Source organism: Malus sylvestris, chromosome 13 (assembly GCF_916048215.2).
Source record: "Malus sylvestris chromosome 13, drMalSylv7.2, whole genome shotgun sequence".
In the NCBI taxonomy this organism is placed as follows: Eukaryota; Viridiplantae; Streptophyta; class Magnoliopsida; order Rosales; family Rosaceae; genus Malus; species Malus sylvestris.
The window spans coordinates 10,377,676-10,399,350 of NC_062272.1; the positions used below are offsets into that span (position 1 = coordinate 10,377,676).

Below are 21,675 nucleotides of genomic sequence, written 5' to 3' on the forward strand. Positions count from 1 at the left end.
ATATGTTTTTAACACCTTAATTGACATTATTTAGTATTTTAGACCCCCAAAGTTTTACACATCAGGCATTTGTCACTGTTTTACAATTCGGCTACAGTGCACTAGTAATTCCATGGACAATGACCTCTGCCTCGACGAAGCAAGTATCCTTCAACACAAACCCCATGGTTGCCTGATTGAAAAATCCCAATGTAATGAATCTCCACCATCCCCACTCCAAATTTGAGGCATTGAACTAGTGATTTGCTACAAGCACCAAAAGTATTATCAGTACAAGTATTTTGGCTTAAAAAGCACAAATAGGTTACGAACTTTTAATAAAAAATAGAACTAGGTAAAGATGAGGATGCCAAATCATGACATACATTCTGTTTTAATTAACTAATTGTAATGTGCTATGTGTACAAGTTTGTTAGAAAGGTTATTTGCTGTTGTGGCTATAAATACCCTACTGATGTAATTATCTTTTTTAATCAATGAAATTGTAATATTTCAGAAATACATTTTCCTTCTGGTTCTCTTTATGGTTTCATCGCCAACCGCCTCACGGCCTCTCTCGATCCTCTACTCTTCCGCTCTACTTCTCTGATCTCTACACAAATTCGATCGATTTCCTTGCTGATTTTGTATTCCGATCATCGATCTCGATTTGTTTTTTTTTTCTTGTTCTCCAGTGGTGTCTTCGTCTGCGACCTCTTATCCTTCTGAGTTGGTTCCAATTCCAAATCCCTCTTCAAACCCTAATTCCTCTCCTTATACCTCTCTCACGATCCAAAACATTGGCAGCATGGTGCCAATCAAGCTCAAGTGGTCCAATTATCTACCATGGCGCGCTCTGTTTGCCCCAATTCTTAGGCGATATCGGCTTCTTGGTATCGTTGATGGCACTGAACCTTGTCCGGCACCACTTATAACTGATCGCACTCTAAATCCGGCATTCGAAATTTGGTATGAGAAAGATCAAAACCTCCTGATCTGGTTCAATTCCACATTGTCTGAGGAGGTGATTCCATTCACGGTTGGAGTTTCGTCGTCTCGCGATCTCTGGCTCAAACTTGAGCAACGATTTGGGGGCATTTCTGATGCACATGTTCATCAGCTTCGATCGTGACTTCAAAGCATTCAAAAAGGTTCACAATCAATGTATGATTACCTGCAATAGCTCAAAGAGATCTTCGACTCTCTAACTGCTGCTGAAGCCCCAATCTCTGATCGAGATATAATTGCAGCCACTCATGCCGGTCTTCATGATGATTTTGAGTCCTTCACTGACTCAATCCTTCTTCGTTTATCCTCCATATCTTTAGATGAATTGCATGGATTATTACTCACAACTCTTTATGATTCGTCATAAGAAAGCTTCCTCATCAAGTAATACTGAACCTTTTCATGCTTTATCGGTCCAAGCTCAACCGCCACTACTTCCCACATCGCCTCAGGCGTATGTCATTCAGAATCAACCACTACAGCAATCTTTTCGATACAATTGGAATCGTGGCAAGAACAATAGCTTCTCCAATAATCGTGGTAATCGAGGCAATTATCGAGGAAATAATTTCAACAGTAGCTTCAATCGCAACAATACCACAGCTCACTCTCGAGGCTCTTCTTCTGGTCCTCGAGCCCTTTGTCAAATCTGTGGAAATCCAAGTCATGAAGCCATTGATTGCTTTGACCGTATGAATCTAGAGATCTCTGGTCGAATTCCTCCTGCCAAGATCTAAGCAATGTGTGCACGTTACAATGCCAAGTCCTCTCCTACTTGGTTGATTGACTTTGGAGCTACCTCGCACATCACCAATGACATATCCAACATCAACTCTCCTACTCCCTACAATGGTGAAGAAAAGGTATACATAGGTGATGGTAAAGGTTTGTCCATTTCTCATGTTGGCTCTACATTACGTACACCTGATACTTCCTTTAAACTGAACAATGTCTTTCATGTTCCTCATATGAAGAACAATTTGTTGTCTGCTTTTCAATTTCTCCGAGACAATTATTGTTCATTAACTCTTGATTCTAATGGATCCGTTGTTAAGGATCGTTCTACGGGGAAGACGCTTTTACGAGGTTCAGTTAAAGAAAGTTTCTATCCTTTGCAGTCTACTACAACTAATAGTTCTATCTCTGGTAATGTTCCTTCTTCACTCACTGCATCAACTTTAGTCAATATTAAAGCTCCAGTCAAGATATGGCATAGTCGTTTGGGCCATCCCTCTTCTCCGATTTTTCGTAAGGTTCTCTCTAGGAATAAACTTGCTGTGCAAGGTGCATCTTCAGTTGAATTCTTCTGCTTTGATTGTGCTATAGCTAAAAACCACAAGCTTCCCTTCAAAGCTGCAAGTTCATCTGCATCCCACAGCTTGGCATTACTTCACTGTGATGTTTGGGGGACTTGCTTCTATATTTTCAGTTAGTGGTTTTCGCTATTATCTGTTGATAGTAGATGATCATACTAAGTAGAGCTGGTTTTTTTCCATTGAAAGAAAAATCTGAGGTGTATTCTACATTTGTAACCTTCAAAACATGTGTAGAAACTACTGTTGGAAATAAAATCAAGGCTATTCGTTCAGATTCAGAGGGTGAATTTGTCAGTTCTTCTTTTCAAGCTTATCTTCAATTACATGGCATTTCTCATTAACTTAGTTGCCCACATACTCTTGAGCAAAATGATTGTGTAGAAAGGAAACACAGACATCTCGTAGGGACAACTTGCACTCTCTTAGTTGCATCTCATGTTCCTCACAAATATTGGGTTGAAGCTATATCTACTGCCCTTTATTTGATTAATCGATTGCCTATATCTAGTCTCATTTGTTCTTCGTGGGAATTGTTATTTCATACTTCACCAGATTATACTAGACTTAAGGTCTTTAGCTATAGCTGCTACCCTTGGTTAAAACCCTATGTCTCTTATAAGTTGGATGGTAAAAGTAAAGAATGTGTTTTCCTTGGCTATAGTCTGCAACATAAGGGCTCTATATGCTTGGATCTACTCACATATCGAGTATACATATCCAGGCATGTCTTGTTCAATGAGAAATCCCTTTCCTTTTTCACAAGTTAATACTTCACAATTCTCACAATCCACTGTTCATGTTCCTCTTATCATTGGTCTTCATTATTTTCTGGGGTTGGAAGTTCAAAGATCATCCAAAGGTTTATTCCTTCATCAAAGCAAATATCTTCTGGACTTACTTCAGAAAACACAAATGGAAGGTGCCAAGCCATGTTGTACCCCTCTTGGTACTACTAAATTGGATCACAGTGGCATTCCTCTATCAAATCCCACTGAATATAGATCCCTGGTAGGTACCTTATAGTATTTGACATGGACTAGGCCTGATATTTCTTTTGCTATCAATCAAGTATGTCAATTCATGCATACTCCCACTGATCTTCATCTACAAGCTGCCAAAAGGATTCTCAGATTCCTCAAAGGCACATCTGATCATGGTTTATGGTTTCAGAAAAGTAATCTCCATCTTTCTGCCTTTTCTGATGCATATTGGGCTGGTTGTCTATTTGATCGGCGTTCAACTAGTGGCTTTTGTGTATATCTTAGATCCAACTTAATCAGCTGGAGTAGCAGCCTACAGTGGCTAGATCTTCCACTGAAGCTGAATATCGATCTCTGGCACATACTGCAGCTGAAATTACATGGATCTGCAAGGTTTTTCATGATTTTGGTTTTTCCTTATCTTTCAAACCTACAATCTGGTGTGATAACATATTTGCTATCTCTCTTGCCTCTAATCCTGTCTTTCATACTCGAACAAAGCATGTTGAGATCGATTATCATTACATTAGAGAGTTAGTCCTTGCTAATAGCTTCAAGTTCAGTATGTGTGTACTGAAGACCAAATTACAGATATTCACACTAAATCTTTAACCAAGAACCGGTTTCTTCTTCTTCAATCCAAGCTATCTCTTGGAACTCCAACTTCTTCCAAGCTCAATTTGAGGGGGTGTAAAGATGAGGATGCCAAATCATGACATACATTCTGTTTTAATTAACTAATTGTAATGTGCTATGTGTACAAGTTTGTTGGAAAGGTTATTAGTTGTTGTGGCTATTGTGGCTATAAATACCCTACTGATGTGATTATCTTTTTTAATCAATGAAATTGTAATATTTCAGAAATACATTTTCCTTCTGGTTCTCTTTACTAGGTGGCACTAAACAGATTAAATTGTCGTTTGTGTACGGCTTATCGTGCTTTTAATGTTAATGAAAATATTAAGTTGCTTTCTACTAGAAACAAAAGTCTCACCATCTCGCAACATTTCGCAACAAGAAACCAAAAATTCTCGATATCAACTTTCCATTGAACGAAAGTTCAACGATAAGTATCACCATCGTCGTATGCCATCGAGATTCAAACGCCACGAAGACACCAAGCGCAGTGTCGTTCATGGGGTGAATTTGGTAAGGGGGCGGCAATAAAACAACCTTTAATTTAGGTTTGTAACATGTTCAAATCCTTATTTCCACGAATGATTATGTAGGAATAGGATCAGGCAAATCTTTTACCTTTACCAGACTGATGCCTGGCATGCACCTGGTTTAGAAGGCGTAGTGTAAACTCTGCATATATTTTACAGCTAGGAGGAAGAGATTTCGGTTCGGCTAATGCTATATAAAGCTAGATGGGTACCAACTCCATTGCCTTTTCCCTTGGGATAGAGCTGTATCTTCCTACAAAACAACCAACACATTTGCAAAACTTTTACTTGACTCTGCTTAAGTTTCCGATGTCTACGAGAGAAATTTCTTATACAGGAAGCGAAGTCTAACAAGTTTAGGGTTACATACCATTTCTGGTCTCCGGCAGCGAATACTTTTGAGTCGTATGATTCGCCGTCCAGCTTTGAGAAGTTGTGAATCCTCCAAATATTCTTGTACATAATAGGATCCTTTACCATTGATAGACACTCTCCTTTGCCTGTGCTACTCTCTTTAGAAACAAAGACATCCACTCAGAACATACAGATGTCATCAATGAGGAATCCATTGGAAGCTTCAGTGAAAATTTTGTGGGAGAGAAAATGATCGAATCCCCAATCAGGTTTCATCCTATGAAAGCGCCTTTTCCTTTGTTCTAAGCAATGCACAGGGAAAACATATAAGAAAATGAGACGATGCTTTGCAATTATGAGAACTCTAAGCTTGTTTATATTTTGAATTGAATGAAAGAAATGTTGAAGATCAACACCGGCTCAATTGGTGTTTGGATTCTAGAGAGTTCTAACACCACAATCGGTGCATCATGCATATCAATATGCTAGAAAATTCTACCATCATTTAAGTCGGCAAGGCTATTATGCAAACTTATGTCGGTAGCTGCATGATCAATAAAAGGTCTAGCAATATCAAAGTATAAGTTTGTAGAAAGACCTAGAAGCCAAATTGTGTGGCTGTTATGAAAAGCCCAAGTCGGTTTGCAGTGTGTGAGTCGGTGCAGTGTATAGCCATTGCACTAGAATGTTCTAGCCAACTTTAAAGTCAGCAACCATTGCCTATAAATATGTATGTATGTGTGCTGTTAAAAAAGATGTAACGAAGAAGTGATAAAGCAACCAAGTGAGAGTGAGAAGTAAGAGTAGTCTTGTGAGGAGTATGAGTGATCTAGAGTTTGTCTCTAGAAAGTGAGTGAATGTCATTACTTCTAAAGTGTCTTTGAGAGTTTTGAGTGTTGTAATATTTTGTGTGTGTAATACAAGTAATTTGTTTACTTGTGTTGTCTCTCCAACACTTGTGTTAGAGTTGTGTACTCTTAAGTTTTTTCTCAACAATTGGTATCAGAGCGGTACGATCGGGGACCGTCTCTAGTGAAGTTTTTAAGAATCGTGAGAAGTTTAGTACTTCGCAAGATTATTCGTTAATCTTGTTTAGCTTATTGAAGTTCTACTGACACGATGGGAGATCTTGAAGTTGTTGGAGGAATCAAGAAGTTAAACAACAAAAATTACAACACATGGGCGACATGTATAGAGTCTTACCTACAAGGCCAAGATCTTTGGGATGTCATTGGCAGTAATGAAGTTACGCAGCCTGAAGAAGACACTAACGACATTTTGAGGAAATGGAAGATCAAGGTAGGTAAGGCCAAGTTTGCCTTAAAAACCACAGTTGAAGATGACATGTTGGAGCACATACGGAAGGCCAAGACACCAAAAAAAGCGTGGGACACCTTCGCCACACTCTTTTCAAAGATGAACGATACAAGACTCTAGCTTCTCGAGAACGAGTTGTTATCGGTGGCCCAATGAGACATGACGATTACCGAATATTTCCACAAGGTAAAGTCTATTTGCCATGAAATTTATGAGTTAGATCCTAGTGCTGCCATTGTAGAATCCAGGATAAAAAGAATAATTATCCATGGATTGAGACCTGAATATCGAGGCTTCATTTCCGCTGTACAAGGATGGCCGACCCAACCATCACTTGTTGAGTTTGAGAATTTGCTTGCCGATCAAGAAGCTTTGGCAAAGCAAATGGGATGGGTCTCGTTAAGAGGTAAGGAGGAACCACTTTATACCAAAAGTAAAGGCAGCTTTAAGCGGAGTGCTGGTGGTGGATCTAAAAGAAATGGTGACAAGGCAAAAGGTCATCACGGAGGAGGGAGTTCTCGGTCAGGGGGAGCTCTGAAGTATCACGGCAACTATGATCAGTCTTAGAACAATAAAAGGTTTAAAGGCAATGTTACAATTGTGGAAAGAATGGCCACATGGTGAAAGAATGTTGGTTCAAAAAGCCCGTAGAAAGTAACGTCGCTAACTCAGAGAAGAAAAGTGAAGATGACTAGACGCCGTAGCATATCTAGCCCTGAAAGAAGAATGGGACGCTGAAGCATCAATTGTTATGGAGAAGGAGTTAGCTCTCACAGTAGCAAGTCTGGAGTCGATTGACTACCAGAATGATTGGATCGTGGATTCAGGCTACTCAAACCATAAGACAGGAGATGAGAAAAAGTTATAAAGTCTAACTGAGTACAAATGAGGCCGCTTGATGGTGACGGCCAATGACTCGAGGCTACCGATTGCTCACATCGATAAGACAGTAATTGAGCCCCAATACAACACTAACCATGTGTCGCTTCAAGATGTTTACCATGTTCCAGGTATGAAGAAAAATCTGCTTTCAGTGCCGCCACTGATGTCATTGGGAAATTATGTCTTGTTTGGTCCACGAGATGTGAAAATGTATCGACACCTCAGGATCTTAGGGACGCCAACAATGGAAGGACGGCGACTACAGTCTGTTTATGTAATGTCAGCAGAAACTACATACGTAGACAAGACAAGGAAGAACAAGACAGTAGATTTATGGCACATGAGATTGGGTCACGTTAGCTATGACAAGCTAAATGTGATGATGAAGAAGTCAATACTTAAGGTGCTACCTCAACTTGACGTGAGAACATACACGATTTGTGTAGGATGCCAATATGGTAAAACACATCAACTACCATACGAAGAGTCGAAGTTTAAAGTGAAAGAGCCGTTAGAGTTGGTTCATTCCGATGTGTTCGGGCCAGTCAAGCAACCATCGATAAGTGGGATGTGATACATGGTGATGTTCATTGATGACTTCTCCAAGTATGTATGGGTTTTCTTTATGAAAGAAAAATCTGAAACATTTTCAAAATTTAAAGAGTTTAAGGAGACAATTGAAGGAGAAGTGGGAAAGAAGATCCGTTGCATACACATAGATAATGGAAGAGAATATATCTCGAATGAGTTTTCCCAGTATGTAAAAGAGATTGTAAAATATGTCACTAGTTCACATGTGCCAACACGCCACAACAGAATGGCGTAGCGAAAAGAAAGAACCAGCATCTTGCAGAAATATGTCAAAGTATGCTCCATGCCAAGAATGTACCAGGAAGGTTTTGGGCCGAAGCTATGGGAACTGTAGCTTATGTGATCAACATGCTTCTTCAACCAAGGTTAGAATTTGTCTCACCCTTTGAAAAATTGTGGGATATGAAACCTACAGTTAGTTACTTTCGAGTATTTGGCTGTGTATGCTATGTATTGTTCCAAGTCACCTACGTACAGTGGCGGATCCAGGAATCTTACCCCAAGGGGTCGCAGTGTAAAAGTTCAAATAAAAATTTAGGATGGAAAAACATATTGAAAATGAAATCATAGTACTTTCATTCATAATTCATAATGGAAACAATATTACAAACTATAATTGTCCACGACGAGGTTTCATATTTTGAAAACGAAGCATTATAGCTTCATTTTCAATACAAGCAAAAATATCTCTCTCAATATAAACAAGCAAGCTATCACTCAACCATTGATCTCCCATTTTGTTCCTAAATGGACCCTTAACAATATTCATGACAGAAAATGCTCTCTCCACTGAAGCAGTTGCAACTGGTAAAACTAAAGACAATGTAATGAGCAAATATACATAATTGAATACTTGATGCATCCTTGTCTCCACCATTTTTTTGCAAGATCACCAATCCCTTCCAATTGAGAGAAATCACTACTGGAACACACATAATGAATATAAATCTCAAGTTGATCTTCAAGTGCCAAACGATCTTCATCCGAAAAGTCTTGAGGATAAAATTGAGCAAGACGAAGTAACTTTGATTTATCAAAAGCTACAAATGAATCTTTCGGACTCAAACATGCCATACAAATAAGCAACTCGGTATTTACCTCATTAAACCGATCCTCTAACTCCGTAATTTGCTCATCAATGACATAAATAAAGAGCTCCACACGATAATGATGACGATTTGTCTTTATTGGAGCATAACGCCTTGACCTCCCTGGAAGTATAAATGCCTCTTCCATGTTAGGAACATCAATATGATGTTTTTCACAAAAAGAAGATACTTCATCAACCAATGCATCGAACCCATTATTCCTCATCCAATATAGCTTTTCCTTGCATGATTTCACTAAAGCCATTGCATTCACAATTTCTTGATCTTTCCTTTGCAATGCTTGTGACAAATCATTTGTGAGTCCCAATATGACTTTCATCAAGAAAAGGTGAAACACAAACTCAAAAGTAAGTATCACTCTCATTAACTTATTTGCTTCAGCCGCACTGTCATTGGGATTATCATCAATAACCATTTGAAGCACATGAACCACGGATGAAAACATAAAAATGATGCTAATCAAGGTACCATATGTTGGAAATGTGCCCTAAAACCAATCATATGATGATACTTTACGGACATTTCAAATGTTAAACTAATCTAGTTTAACATATAAAGGGCAAAGATTATTGTTTGAGCCGTCTCATATAAATGTTATATGCTTAAACGATAAAGTCCAAGGAATATGTGATTGGGAGAATGCAATCTAATGAAGTTAGATTAATGAGACCATTCTTTCGTAGACACATCCTAAATGTTCCTGATCATAGGATTACCAATTGGGCATTGACAGTCCGTTAAGATCAGTACGTACTGTGTCTTCTCTCAGGGAGAGTGACTAGTCTCGAGTCATTGGTGTGTGTGACATCAAGACAAGTACGTAGGTGCTCAATAAGAGAATGAGTTCACTGAACGTGATCAACGAAGAGTTCTTATATTCCATGTCACATGAGAACTCATGGTTGGGATAATGCAAAGTAGTCCTTTGACCTGAGGCATCACAGTTGTCTTGTGGTTAAGTCCTTAATCTTTGATTATGTCTAATTCACCCCCTAGGGGTGTCACGGCATCGTTGGGGTTAAGCCACTTAGCTATGGAGACAAGTAAATGCGCAACAAGGGATCTCTAACCTTCAAACAGTTGAGGGAGAATACTCTATGATATGATTTGGAATCTCTGGCCAGAGTATGAATGAGATTGGGGAATGCGTTCCAAATCACATTCAAGGAAATCATATAAGCAAACGATTCACATTGGATAGTAGACATGAGTAAATAAACTATCATACCAAACAATGTGGTCAAGAGTATTAGATTAGAGAAGGACCGTATTGCATTTGTAATCCCGAACTGAATAGGTTCTCTATCCTCTTCTGATTAGCTTGGGTAACCATGACATGCTGCTAGGCGTCAACCATGGTTTGTGGAAGCCCTATACGTGTATAACCACTAAAGGGAGAATTGAAAATTGTTTCAATTCACAATCGATGTAAAATGGTTTTAATCGCCCACTGCCTCGCTAAAAGGAACCTAATGGATCGCACACCATAAAAGGTGGAGATTGAAGATTAAACGGAAATGAGTAAGAATGATTAAATGGTTTAATCATTTATTTATGGCAAGGATTAATTAATATGTTAATTAATCAAACGAATAAATTCGTTAAAGACTTCGGGATAGTTTTGGACCTTAAGGCCCAATGGGCTTCGAACGTCAAGCTCATTAACTTAAGTTGTATGACAATTTAATGAATAAAGATTCATTAAGGCCCAAAAGCCCAAAACTCCCTAAATGGCCGGCCATATGTGTATGAATTAGGGTTTTGGTTGTTTAGGTCACTTAAAGAAGTGACTATATAAATGACTTTATAGCCAAATATTCATTAATGTGATTAAGGGTTTATTTTGGGTGAAAATGGGTGAGAATTGTCTCTCCATTTTCTCTCTAAAGAAGCTAACACCTTGGAGGGTACATCTAGCAATACTACTACTCCAAGGTCACTCATTTCTTCTACAATCAAACCTTGGTGAAGAGACTTAGAGGTTCCCTATTTTGGGAACTTGGAGAAACCTATTCTTCCATCCAAATCCATGGATCTAAGAAGCAAGGAATGAAGGCCCCTATCTCTTTGGGTGATTAGCCTTTGCTTATGCAAAGAGGAATCTACAAAGGTATTAATTTCAACTCACTTTGTTTTGAGTTGATTATTGGTTCACCAATCTACTAGGCTTTGAATTTCATGGGTAATGTTTTGTTTTTGAATGCATACAAGCATGATTCCGCCTTTAATTTGTTAATTGCATGCCATATGATGTTATTCAAATGAACATGTTTTTCAAAATAAATCCTTCACCATAGTGTGAGTTCAATCGTGTGTCACCGGCACGTTTGAGACTTGTTTCTTGATTTAAGCCTCGCCCCGTTATAAGACAATCATTTTCAAAAGCTATCACAAGCTCTTCTTGAAGTTGCCCTCTAAGTGAATCACGCCACTTACAAGATGCTCCAACATGATTAACCACACTATTAGCCGTTGCAAAAAAAGAGGCAATGTCTATATTCTTCTTTGCTACGGCAACAAGAGCTAGTTGAAGTTGATGAGCAAAGCAATGAACATAATATGCACAAGGTTGTTCTCTCAATATCTTTGTTTTAAGGCCATTCAACTCACCTCTCATATTGCTAGCACCATCATAACCTTGTCCTCGTAGCTTGGAAATGCTCAAACCGTTGCGAGAAAACAATGTGTCAATAGCATCCTTTAGTGAACTTGAAGTAGTGTCGGTAACATGTTGGATACCCACAAATCTTTCAATTACATGCCCGTTGTCATCCACATAACGCAACACCATAGCCATTTGCTCTTTCACAGACACATCACGTGCTTCATCCACCAATATTGAAAAGAATCTATCTTTTAGACCATCCATGATAGCATCAAGTGTTTCAAGGGCACATGAATTCACAATTTCTTTTTGAATGGAAGGAGCTAGTAATTTGAGATTCCCCGGAGCATTTTCCATCACAACTTCTCTAACTTTATCATTATTATCTGCAAGGAATTGCAATAACTCCAAGTAATTTCCCCTATTGCTTGAAGTGGCACTTTCATCATGGCCACGAAAAGGAAGACCTTGTCGCAATAAAAACTTAGTGCACTTGATTGAAGCAATCAAGCATGTGCGATAAGCCTTACGAGTTTGGTCAGAGTGTTTGCTCACTGCCGTTTCAATATGTATAGCTTGATTCATCAAATTTGTAGCAGCTTCTCTAGCCTTATTATGAACACTCCCAACCGGTCCAACATGCATCTTAAATCTTTCTCTCCCTTTCTTCCAATTCTTAAATCCATCTCCAGTGAAAGCTTCACTACCCACTTGTTCAAAATTGGTTTTAAAGAGATAGCAATAGAGACAAAATGCCGCATCTTTAGATACACTATACTCCAACCAATCAAACTCATCAAACCATTGGGGAATGAAGCGTCGATTAATTCCCGACATATTAGTTATTGGGAAATTATGACCTCTAGGTTGACAAGGTCCTTTTTGTAGATATAATCTTCGGACCTCATCTCTCATATTAGCGTCATAATCTATTATTCGAGTTCTTAATCCAGGATCCGCTTGAAGATTACCCAAAACATCATCTAACTGACTTTGTCTTGAACTTGGAGTTCTTGAACTACCAACAGTATTTGAACTATCAACATTATTCGAACTACCCGAACCCGATGATGACTTTCTCTTAAAAAACCGTTCCATAATAATGCTTGCTACATATACAAAATATTCAAAATAAATACTCACAATATAAACAAACCATAAACATAATCAAAATAAATATGAATTGGATTTTCAATTAAATTAAATATCTCATCTTGCATTCTACATATACAAAATAATGAAAATAAAAACTCACAATATAAACAAACCATCAATATAATCAAAATAAATATGAATTGAATTTCAATTAAATTAAATATATTCTACATATACAAAATATTCAAAATAAATACTCACAATATAAACAAACCATAAACATAATCAAAATAAATATGAATTGGATTTCAATTAAATTAAATATCTCATCTTACATTCTACATATACAAAATAATGAAAATAAAAAATCACAATATAAACAAACCATCAATAAAAACAAACCAATAAAAACTCACAATATAAACAAATCATCAATATAAACAAACCATCAATAAAAACTCACAATAAAAACTCACAAAATAAATATGAATTGAATTTCAATTAATTAAATATATTCTACATATACAAAATATTCAAAATAAATACTCACATCACAATATAAAAACCAAGGGAGGAGATGGAGTTGGAGCCGCCAACAGATGAGCAGCAAGGGAGGAGATGGAGTTCACGTTGAGGGTTTGGGGGCAGCAGCAGCAAGGGAGGAGAGGAGTTGAGGATTTGGGGGGATTGAGTTAGGGTTGGAGGATGAAAAATTGGGGCTTTTGATTGTATAGGGGTCGGGTAGGAAAGGCTGGGATGGGGGGGGACACGGTGGGAATTTTTTAATTTTTTTTTTCGGCCTGGCCCAAAACGACGCCGTTTTGGCCAGGTCATTTAAAAAAATTTCCTGGGCCAAAACGACGCCGTTTTGCCCGTATGTTTTGAAAAAAAAGAAGCGCGCGCGAGCGCTGCTTCTTCTTCCTCTTCCTGCCGAGCTTCGTTCAGGATTTTTGTCGAACACTTGGCGTGCGACTCCGACCCCGATGACCCCGACGACCCAGCTCCAAGAGGTCGCGTATGGGAGCTTCAAGGTTGTTTCCATGGTTTCCAAGGGGTCGTGCGACCCCGACGACCCCACTGTGGATCCGCCCCTGCCTACGTAGCAAGTTTGACAAGAAGGCAGTCTGATGTATCTTTGTAGGATACGACAACCAAAGAAAAAGGTGGAAATGTTGTGATCCTACGATTGGAAGGTGTTACACATCACGAGATGTGGTGTTTGATGAAGCATCTTCTTGGTGGTCTTCAGAAAAAGAGGCATTGCGTGATTCGAGAAAGATTGAAGGTAAGCTGCAACCAAGGTTCTAAAAAACGCTAGGCGCTAGTCGGGGTCTAGGCGGATTTAGATAATTTTTTTGTATATCTTGTAAATAAGTGTTTACTGACATTTATAAAAAAAATTATACTCGTATAAAATCCCTGAATAAGATAGTAAAAAAAATAATAAAATGTGTATCTAACAAGTCTAGAAAATCAATAGGACTTATGCTACAAAATAGCCTGACAATCTAATGTTTTTTTTAATGGGAAAAAAATTAATAGCACTTGATGCTATGGATGGATTGATAGGTGACAACCTTTTTTCTTTAGAAAAGTCAAGCTAGCTGTCCAATTAGACAGAAAAAAAAATTAAATTAAATAATTTGACAGTTGTGGAAGGAAGAGAGAGAAATTAATTTTTTCTCATCTTCTTCCTCTTCGCAAGAACACAGGCAGAAGCTCATGAAGCCTAGAAAAACCAGAACACAGCTAATATACATTCATCCTTTCTCAAGTTCGAACATAGAAAAAATTGAAATTCCCAGACCGCCTAGGCCACCCAGTCTCCCGCCTAGGCCGCCTCAGCGCCCGCTTAATCCATGTCCCGATTTTGCATTAATCCCGGGGGTTGGCCACCGCCCAGCGCCTAGGCAGTCGTCTAAGCTGATTTTTAGAACACTGGCTGTAACAGAGGATGAGGGAGCAAATTGTTCGAATCCAATTGAGACCAGAAGAGTCTGAAGATTCACTTGATGGTGATGGTGTTGAGCAAGAAGTGCCCCAAAACCCTTGGCAAGCTGACGAATATCAACAACCAGAATAAGATAGACCAAGTGAAGTAGAAGTATCAACTCCACAATCACAACTAAGGAGGTCAACAAGAATCTGGAAACAAAATCCTAAATACGTCAACGCAGCCATAGAAGAAGAAGCAGCTGAACCTGAGTGGTTCAAAGTTGGAAGAAGAGGTCACTGTAGTGGAGCTAAATCAAGCTTGGAATCTAGTGCCAAAGTGAAGAGATGTGAAACCCGTATCATGCAAATGGGTTTGCAAGAAAAAGCTTTGTCATCAACTCGGCATGGAGGAAATAATGAGTTAGTGTTGAGAGGGAGTGTTGAAAATCAACACCAACTCAATTGGTGTTTGGATTCTAGAGAATTTTAACACCACAGTCAGTGCATCATGCATATCAATATGCTAGAAAATTCTAACATCATTTAAGTCGGCAAGGGTATTATGCAAACTTAAGTCGGTAGCTGCATGATCAATGAAAGGTCTAGCAATATCAAAGTATAAGTTTGTAGAAAGACCTAGAAGCCAAATTGTGTGGTTGTTATGAAAAGCCTAAATCGGTTTGTAGTGTGTGAGTCGGTGCAGTGCATAACCATTGCACTAGAATGTTCTAGCCAACTTTAAAGTCAGCAACCATTGCCTATAAATATGTATGTATGTGTGCTGTTAAAAAGATGTAACGAAGAAGTGATCAAGCAACCAAGTGAGAGTGAGAAGTAAGAGTAGTCTTGTGAGGAGTGTGAGTGATCTAGAGTTTGTCTCTAGAAAGTGAGTGAATGTCATTGCTTTTAAAGTGTCTTGAGAGTTTTGAGTGTTGTAATATTTTATGTGTGTAATACAAATAATTTGTTTACATGTGTTGTATCTCCAACACTTGTGTTAGAGTTGGGTACTCTAAGTTTTTTCTCAACAAGAAATAGTACCTTGAAAAACAAAGTAGTTGCCGTTGTTCTGATCGAGCAAAAAGAACCTGAAAATAGCACACTTCCGAAGAAATCTGAGGAGCATTTGATCCTAACATTACCAAGTAGAGAGAGATGTGTTCTTTCACATTCCTATTCTTGTTTCCATTTGGATAGAAAACCAGTTTCCTGTAGCAAAACAACAAATTATAGTATTGTAAATTAAGCAGCTCGAAAATAAGAAGAAAATACTTGCAATTATTGCAAAGCTTACGAAAAAAGAAATAGTCAGAATTTTGTTCTTAGAAATTGAGAGAAAGGTGTTCGTGGCAGGAATTTCGTCGGGGATGCTTCCTAGCCAACGAGCACATAGCTCCCCGAGAGGTCGGCGCCGGTTGATGCTTTCTGTTGGGCTTTTGCTTTACTGGTGGGCTTGTCGGGCAAAGCCTGTCGGGTAAGGCTTGTCGGGCAAGGCTGAAAGAGAAGGACATAGTTAACTTTGAAAGGTGCCTTTGTGAGGCCTTGAGGCTCACAATCAAGATTAATTGTTTAAGTGCTCAGGCGTGCCACTGCCATCTTCGACATGGCAGATGTAAAACGGATGTTTGAGTTTTAATTATATATACTCGAGAAACTATGTTAGTGGTTGACATGTGCCTTTGTGGGGCCTTAGGTGTAGGCCTTGAGGCTTCCCGTTAATAACTAACTTAGTACTCGAATACATAAGGTTCATCTTCTTGGTTATATGAGTCTTATATCCATTCTACTTCTGATTACCTGAGCCCGAATAGTAGAATGAATCCAAATAGGTGCCTTTGTGGGGCCTTTAGATAGGCCTTGAGGCTTCCCATCCGAACTCCTTCTATACTCAATGTTCTAGCCCGAGGAACAAGATGAACCCAAATAGGTGCCTTTATAGGGCATTGAATAGGCCTTGAAGCTTCCCATTAGAATTAATTCCATACTCGAACGTTCTATGGTAATCATAATATAATAGAAATAAAACTAAATGACAAGTCGATTACTTACGCCTCAAGTAACTTCGGACTTCTTGTTATCAAAGCTTGTCGTGGATGGGTTAAGTCCACATCAGGTTCTTTTTTATGCCTTGAGGCCAAAGACTTTTTAAGTGATCAAATCTTACATGCTCGAGGGCTTAGAACTTAGATCTGGCTTGAATTGTGAAAACATATTCAAATCGGATTCAAGCGCTGAGAGAGTCTTTTAATAGCCATATTACTAGAAATAAGTTGGATACAACTTGTAGTATACAACATATTGCTAGGCTAATGAATGAAAAGATAAAAACAAAGAAGGTCGGGCAAGGCTGATCGTCTTGCAACTTCCTATCTTTGTGGTTTATCAGAAGGTTTGAAAGCTTAGAAAAGGGGTTGGGAGGTGAGTTTATACAAAGAGATCGATACTATAGCAAGAGTTGAACAGGGTAGCAGAGCTATTACAAAGGGTTTATCCCGAAAGGGATGAAGGCTTGGGCTGACTACAACTTCGTTTTGAAGGCAAATCTGGCTTTGAGCAGAGTTTGTGCTTGTATTTGTTGGTTTGTTTGAGTGTCCTTGACTCGGATTTCTCTTTCTCCTTTTATAGACACCTTGGCTTGGCCTCCTGTAGCAATAATCTTGCCCGAATGCAGTTTTGAAGGATAGTGACTCATCAGCTATTTACTTGTACTGCCACTATAAAGTACTTTTGGGATGATTAGCTGGCTGGTCTATACCACTTGGCCCTTGGGTAGGTGAGCAAGTGGTGCAAATGATCTGCACCTAGTCGGGAAAGGCCTTTTCTGCCTTCTAGGCTTGGGCTGAGCTTCGGACTTTTCTCCTCTTTTTGGGCCAACTCCTTCTAAGCCCAAAGTTTAAGTTTTAACCCAAACAAAAGGATTGTACCATTTGTATCCTCTGGCTTCAAAGTCCCCGGATTCGTATTTCTCCAGTGATTTTTCGGTGAGCAATGAAACTGACTGGATTTTTACCGTGTAATAAGTTGGTGGTGCATCCGAAATTGTTCTCAAAATGCCTGAAATAAAATGTGTACATTACTTACTGCTTTCAAATCCAACACACTCAAGCAAAACAGATAGAGCATCTTACCATCTTGGTCATCGAAGTTAAGACTAGTCATGTCGATAAACTTAATTTTCCGATGATTCGATTGCAAAGAATTCAACCGGTTTTCAGTTGCAGAATAAAATATGTTTTCCCGCTTTTATGAAGGAAAAATTAAAGGTGTTATTCCCAACTTGAAACCTTTTAAAGATTGAATTGTTATGCTTTGCTTCAAACTTCATAAAATTAAAGGTGTTATTCCTAACCTGAAACCTTTTGAAGATTGAATTGTTATGCTTTGCTTCTAACGGGTTGCTTTTGTTTCATTGAAAAGGTATCCATCACCTGCTTGTGGATACTTCCAAACACATATTCTGCAATTTTAGTTCTTACTAAAATGAACAATGTTTACGGTTTAGCATTGTCAAAGAAGTTAAGATTAGATGAGCCAAACAAATGTTTTAGCTAAACACAAGATGCTACTCGAAATTTACTGGTCAAGACTTGTCAAATTTCACACGACAGATTTTTGAAGAAAAAAGGTCTTATCAAAATGCACTTCAATAACAAGTCATTTCATGGGAAACGATTGCAGCTCTAGGGTTCTATAGAACGCCACTTCTAGATACAAACCATATCATGGACTCAGAACTTCATTCGAATTCATAAGTCAATTATCATCATTTTAACAATATCCGAAACCTAATACAAGCTGACTATAGTGCTTCCGTAATTCCTTGGATAGTGACCTCTGCCTCCATTAGTCCTATCAAAATGCACTTCAATCACAAGTCAGTGGTAAAGGATTGCAGCTCTGGGGTTCTATAGAAAGCCACTTTTTAGTACAAACCATATCGTGGACGTTGAACTTCATTCGTATTCATAAGTCAATTAACATCATTTTAACAATCACTACAAAAAAAAATATGGGCATTGCACACAATAAATTATTTGTGCCCTTTAAGGTCAAAGGGCACCAACATATGTGCCCATAGACCAATGACAACAATGCAACAACTATTATATTATGTGTGCCCTCTATAGGCGTTGCCTTTGACCATTGGGCACAATATGATCTTTATGATGAAATTGAGATTCCACCATAAAACCAATTGACAATATGAGTAGTAGCCTAATATCATATAAGCACATAGCAAACATTGTCCCTCACCAATGTGAGACAACTCTCAACACGCCCCCACATGTATCGGATTTTCAAGCCTACACGTGGACAACAACTGGGTGACGTGGAGTGCGTGTGGCCGTTTGGCTCTACACGAGGACAACCCGCTCTAATACCATGATGAAATTGAGATTCCACCATAAAACCAATTGGCAATATGAGGAGTAGCCCAAGATCATATAAGCACATAGCAAACCTTGTCCCTCACCAATGTGGGACAACTCTCAACACTTTGCTGCTCAAAAAGCTCAGCACAAATAAGGGTTTTCTGTGCCCGCTTTTCTGACACCTGTGTCAGATGGTTTTTCCGTTAGCACAAGTCTATTATTGTGCCCAATAGGATAAATATATAAAAAATTCAAATATTATAAAATAAATTCAAATAGTAATATCATCAATAAGAAATTATTCATACAGATAATGAAAATAATTCCTAGTACATTTTTTCTTCCATGGAAAACTCTTAACTAAATCTAAGAATCTAACAAATTAATACCATTACTATCGAGTTCCTCGCATGCCAGACAACCCTCAACCACTGCCAACAACCTTCAGCCCATGCTTTAGCCTCTGAAAATGAACATGAGTAAGAAATCTATCGAGCAATAAAACCAGCGATGCTGATGCATTGCTACTTTCTTTTCAAACACTATGTAGCAAAGCGTTGACAGAAACGCCAAGCAAAATACACAATATTTTTCAATCATTGCCTAACACACCATAGACTTCAACGATTTCTTATGTAAGAGAGTAGCTAAATAGCAAGTTATTATACTAGTCCTAATTACAATAGTAGAAAGATATACTCTTCGCAGCATAATGCAAAAACAAGCCAAATTGAGGAAAAGGGCAAAGAATAAGTAAAAACAAATAACCAAGCAAGCACAAGCTAATAAATAAGTTTTTTGAAATCTAACCTATTTATAATCAAGTAGTTTTCAGCTTTGATGATGTATTTCGTGCTTCCACTTGGTAGGGAACTATACAACAATATGAAAAATCATTATAATTTATCAATTTATTAGTTCATAAGTCGTAAGAGAGGAAAGGTAACTTATCGATTCTAATACCAAAAAAAACATGTAGTTACTCTCCAATGATTTGAATACGTACGTAATATCACCTAAACAAAAGGAATCACCAATGGGAAATAATAATGCACTTAATGTAGCATATACAGAAAGAATAAACTTTTATAATCCAATACAACGGAGGAGAAAACATATGCCCTTAAAAGAATAAAATTTACCGGAAGGCGAAAACCTAATCTATTTTGGGATGGAAAAATCTGAATCTCAGCGTAGTCCAAAGGTGAACTGGCATCAATTTCCCCTCCATTTTCAATTCGCTTAAAACTGAACCCAAGCAGAGTAACCTGTATGGGAAAAGAGGGAAACAAAGTTTAGGTAAAAAAAAATCAACATTTGAAAATGCATATTTACAAAAATTCAGCACTTAAACAAACTAAAAGCTTGCGAATTCAATATAGTAGATACACATACCTACATATGTACATACACATACATATAAATTCAAAGATAAAGAAAAACTAAACAATTTACAAGAGCAAAGAAAATTAAGGGATAAAGAATGAAAGACAAGGTTTGATACATCAGGCTACTGGGTATAGGTTGGGCGAAGTGGCTGGGAGGTAGAAGGTGGAGCAAGATCAGGTCCTAGCATCAGAATTTGGAGGTCGGACATCTGTAAGGCCCGTAAGATCATGCTCATCTTCTCGTCCTGGGCTAAAAAACTGGGCTGCAATCTAGGCTTCCCGAGCATCTCGGGCTGCTTTCTGGGCCACATTGAGCTGTTGAACCGACACTGATGACTTCAATGATGCGGGCACTTGGGACACCTTAGGAGTAGCCTCAGTAAGGGATGTAGGCTCCCCAATCAATGGAGCACTCACGACTGAAGCAATAGGTGCTGAAAATGCAGGAGGAGCATTGGTCACACCCCGACGACGAGTGATCAACTGTGACATCTATACAATTTTTGAACCATAAAAATATAACATTAGAAACTAATTCTTTCTTGCATTTGAAACTAATCAATTAGCAAGCAAAGTAATATCATATCCTTTCTTGCATTTGTTTGCATATATATAAAGCGTATTTCGATATTCAGAAACCATATTTGATATGCATTTGGTATGATTCACTTGTTTGAACCTAGTTAGTGATTGTTAGTCACTTGAATGATTTTTGGAAATGAGTTAGAAATTGAAATTGTGAACTACAGATGGCTTGATCCCTTCGTAGGGTATGTAGGCAGTCTAACGAGAAGGTTAGATGCAGCCATAATAAAATAACTGAGATTTAATCTTTCCTTGGAAATTGTCTAAGAAAAGGAATTTAGTGATTATCTTCCGAAATAAATTTTGGGCCTATCTTAGTATTTGCTTTCAAATATAAATTTTCGAGTCATTACAAGTGGTATCAGAGCAAATGATCCTGCTCTACAATATGGAACGTTATGCAGTTTGGTGGATGTGAATTATGATTTGCAATGATATTGCATTATTTCATAATTTCTCTAATTAATGTGGCATTAATGAAATACATACACGTATTATGAATCTCGCACTGGCAGAAGAGTGAATGTATATATATTCTCGTGTTTTGATGATGTGAAATATGATTGCGTGGATATTGCCTTGATTCATAAGTTTTATGAATTATGAGGCATCATGTGAAATGCATATGTATTGTGATTGCATTATTTCATAATTTTGTGAATAAGTGGCATTCATGTGATATATATGCATATATGGTGGATCACTCACTTATGTGGTTATGGTGCTACTTCCATGGTGATTATGGAGTTCTGTTAGTAGGAATTATGATTTGCATTGTGGCTGCAACATTTCATAATTTCTATGAATATGTGAGATACATATATATATTGTGAATCACTCACGTGTGTGGTTGTGAGTGTAGGTTCTTGTGGATTGTAAATGTAGGTTCCCTGGATGATTTTGATGACTTGAGAGTGAAAGGGATTGTGAGGTTCCCTTGGGTTTCGATCCCTTAAACCTTCAGAGGGTGTTATACGATCGAGCTACTCCTG

The 21,675-nt window shown here is 38.2% G+C and overlaps 2 long non-coding RNA genes and 2 pseudogenes across 3 annotated transcripts in view; 1 reads left to right on the forward strand and 3 right to left on the reverse strand.

The window, feature by feature from the left end:
• On the reverse strand, positions 1–17,569 carry LOC126595181 (ubiquitin C-terminal hydrolase 13-like; annotated as a pseudogene).
• Positions 4,458–5,307, reverse strand: LOC126595187 (uncharacterized). Its single transcript, XR_007613521.1, has 2 exons — positions 4,820–5,307; positions 4,458–4,702 (listed from the first exon to the last, which is right to left on the reverse strand). It is a non-coding gene; the product is annotated as an uncharacterized LOC126595187 (long non-coding RNA).
• Positions 14,989–21,675, forward strand: part of LOC126595185 (uncharacterized) — a 13,403-nt gene continuing 6,716 nt past the window's right edge. The window contains exons 1-3 of one of the 2 annotated variants that reach the window (XR_007613518.1): positions 14,989–15,344; positions 15,393–15,677; positions 17,254–17,307. This is a non-coding gene — a long non-coding RNA (uncharacterized LOC126595185). Of the gene's footprint in view, positions 15,345–15,392; positions 15,678–17,253; positions 17,308–21,675 lie in introns of those variants that run through there. The other variant, XR_007613519.1, reaches the window with a different exon arrangement.
• LOC126595178 (BTB/POZ and MATH domain-containing protein 3-like) overlaps positions 19,885–21,675 on the reverse strand; it is an 8,766-nt pseudogene continuing 6,975 nt past the window's right edge.